Below are 3,424 nucleotides of genomic sequence, written 5' to 3' on the forward strand. Positions count from 1 at the left end.
ATTGTGAGCAGTGTTTGCAGGTGGCCCCACTTTGTGTTGTAGACATTCAAGAAATGCTTAGACTCCTGCCTTTCAGCTTATCACCACTGAAAGCCAGTCTGGAGGATCTGGGACCTGGATAAAATCACGTGCACAGCACGCTGTGTGCACATTGTGTGCTCAAAGGGATAAATGTGATTGACATGTTGTAATCATTTCTACTTTATTGCTGTTTGTTCTGGCCAACAGTGTCACCTAAATTAAGTCTTCTCTTTAAATAAGATTTCATTATGCGAAGTCAGAGATCCAGATGGATCTTTCACTGGGCCCTTGTGGCTTTTCCTCATCTTCCTTTTGGGTCAGCTCTCCTGTCCATCTGCCTGTCCCTAAGCAGCCATTCTGCTGTGTTTGCTGTATTGTTGGATTTTTACCTGCTCATATGTATTCAGTTTACTAAGAATAAATTTGTTTGATACCCTTTTATTTTTTATTTTTTTTTTCATTCAGTTTTATCCTTTATTTATTTATTTTTTTTCTTGTTCCACATTTATTGACTGGAAAGGAGTTCTACCTATCGAAGGATCTATGAACAAAGATTAAGGACTATTTATGCAAATAGAAATAGCTTTGATGTTTTTCTGATTATAGTAATAATACACAATTGCTGCAAAAAATTGAGAAATATGAGAAAAATATATAAAATCCATCTGTGAACTCACTTCTAGGTTATTGTGTCAGATGTACATAATACCCTAAAATATATACATTTATGGTATGTATTTCTAACTTTTCTGCATATATTATTGTATCAATACAGTTTTTCTGGTTTTTGGTGAAAACAGTGTTATTCTATGCATATGGCTTTTTTTTTCTTTTTTTTTTATTGGTCGTTCATAACATTACATAGTTCTTAATACATCATATTACACGGTTTGATTCAAGTGGATTATGAACTCCCGCTTTTACCCCGTATACAAATTGCTGTATCACATCAGTTACCCTTCCATTGATTGACATATTGCCTTTCTAGTGTCTGATGTATTCTGCTGTCTGTCCTATTGTCTACTATCCCCCCTCCCCTCCCCTCCCCTCCCCTCCCCTCCCCTTTTCTCTCTCTACCCCTTCTACTGTAAATCATGTCTTCCATTTGTATTCTCTTGACTTACCCCTCCTTACCTCTTATATGACATTTTGTATAACCCTGAGGATCGCCTTCCATTTCCATGCAATTTCCCTTCTCACTCCCTTTCCCTCCCACCTCTCATCCCTGTTTACTGTAAATATTCTTCTCAAGCTCTTCGTCCCTACCCTGTCCTTGTTTACACCCCTTATATCAAAGGAGTCATTTGGTATTTGTTTTTTAAAGATTGACTAGCTTCACTTAGCATAATCTGCTCTAATGCCATCCATTTCCCTCCAAATTCTATAATTTTGTCATTTTTTAATGCAGAGTAATACTCCATAGTGTATAAATGCCACATTTTTTTAATCCATTCATCTATTGAAGGACATCTAGGCTGGTTCCACAGTCTTGCTATCATGAATTGAGCTGCTATGAACATCGATGTAGCAGTGTCCCTGTAGCATGCTCTTGTTAGGGCTTTAGGGAATAGACCGAGAAGGGGAATAGCTGGGTCAAATGGTGGTTCCATTCCCAGCTTTCCGAGAAATCTCCATACTGCTTTCCAAATTGGCTGCACCAATTTGCAGTCCCACCAGCAATGAACAAGAGTGCCCTTTTCCCCGCATCCTCTCCAGCACTTATTGTTGTTTGACTTCCTAATTTCTGCCAGTCTTACTGGAGTGAGATGGTATCTTAGGGTAGTTTTGATTTGCATTTCTCTGACTGCTAGCGATGGTGAGCATTTTTTCAGGCGGTATAGCGATACCAGACTTCAAACTATACTACAGAGCAATAGTAACAAAAACAGCATGGTACTGGTACCAAAACAGGCGGGTGGACCAATGGTACAGAATAGAGGACACAGTAACCAATCCACAAAACTACAACTATCTTATTTTTGATAAAGGGGCTAAAAGCATGCAATGGAGGAAGGATAGCATCTTCAACAAATGGTGCTGGGAAAACTGGAAATCCATTTGCACCAAAATGAATCTGAATCCCTATCTCTCGCCGTGCACAAAAGTTAACTCAAAATGGATCAAGGAGCTTGATATTAAATCAGAGACACGGCATCTGATAGAAGAAAAAGTTGGTTATGATCTACACGCTGTGGGATCGGGCTCCAAATTCCTCAATAGGACACCCATAGCGCTAGAGTTAACAAATAGAATCAACAAATGGGACTTACTCAAACTAAAAAGTTTTTTCTCAGCAAAAGAAACAATAAGAGAGATAAATAGGGAGCCTACATCCTGGGAACAAATCTTTACTCCACACACTTCAGATAGAGCCCTAATAACCAGAATATACAAAGAACTCAAAAAATTAGACAATAAGATAACAAATAACCCAATCAATAAATGGGCCAAGGACCTGAACAGACACTTCTCAGAGGAGGACATACAATCAATCAACAAGTACTTGATACCCTTTTAAAACCCTCTTAAGAAGTGACTCTCTAGCTCATTAGCCTAAGATGGCTTTTAGTTCCCTACCAATTCAGAAATTCTGGATTTTAGTGGCTCCACTTCAGTTTTTGTAGGAGACAAGAAGGACCTGCTCAGTGTCCGAGAGGGCAGAGCCGGACTGGGAGCAAGTGTCTGTGTCACACTCCACCAGGACTCCTTGTATGCCCTCAATACCATTGTGTCTTTGGATTCACAATTCAAACAATGCTGGGCTGGGGATATAGCTTAGTTGGTAGAGTGCTTGCCTCACATGCACAGGGCCCTGTGTTCAATCCTCAGCACCACCACAAAAAAAAAAAAAAAAACAAACAAAAACTAAAACAAAACAAAGTATGTCTTTGTTCCCAAACTGTAGGCTCTCTATTCACCTCACTTATTGTTTCTTTTGCTGAGAAAAAGCTTTTTAGCTTGAATCCATCCTATTTATTGATTCTTGATATTAATTCTTATACTATAGGAGTTAGGGTTCGGTTTAGGGTTTTGGTTAGGCTTACTTTTGGGGTTCGTGTTAGGGTTCGGTTTAGGGTTAGAGTTAGGGTTAGGGTTAGGGTTATTGTTAGGTTTCGGGTTAGGTTTAGGGTTAGGATTCAGGTTCGGGTTCGGGATAGGGTTAGGGTTAGGGTTAGGGTTCTGGTTAGGGTTCGGGTTAGGGTTCGGGTTAGGGTTCGGGTTCGGGTTAGGGTTAGGGTTAGGGTTAGGGATAGGGTTAGGGTTAGGGTTATGGTTCGGGTTCAGGTTTGGGTTCTGGTTCGGGTTAGGATTAGGGTAAGGGTTAGGGTTAGGGTTAGGGTTAGGGTTCGGTTTATTGTTAGGGTTAGGGTTCGGGTTCGGGTTAGGGTTCGGGTTATGGTTA

The sequence above is a fragment of the Urocitellus parryii genome, unplaced genomic scaffold (assembly GCF_045843805.1).
Source record: "Urocitellus parryii isolate mUroPar1 unplaced genomic scaffold, mUroPar1.hap1 Scaffold_129, whole genome shotgun sequence".
Lineage (NCBI taxonomy): Eukaryota > Metazoa > Chordata > Mammalia > Rodentia > Sciuridae > Urocitellus > Urocitellus parryii.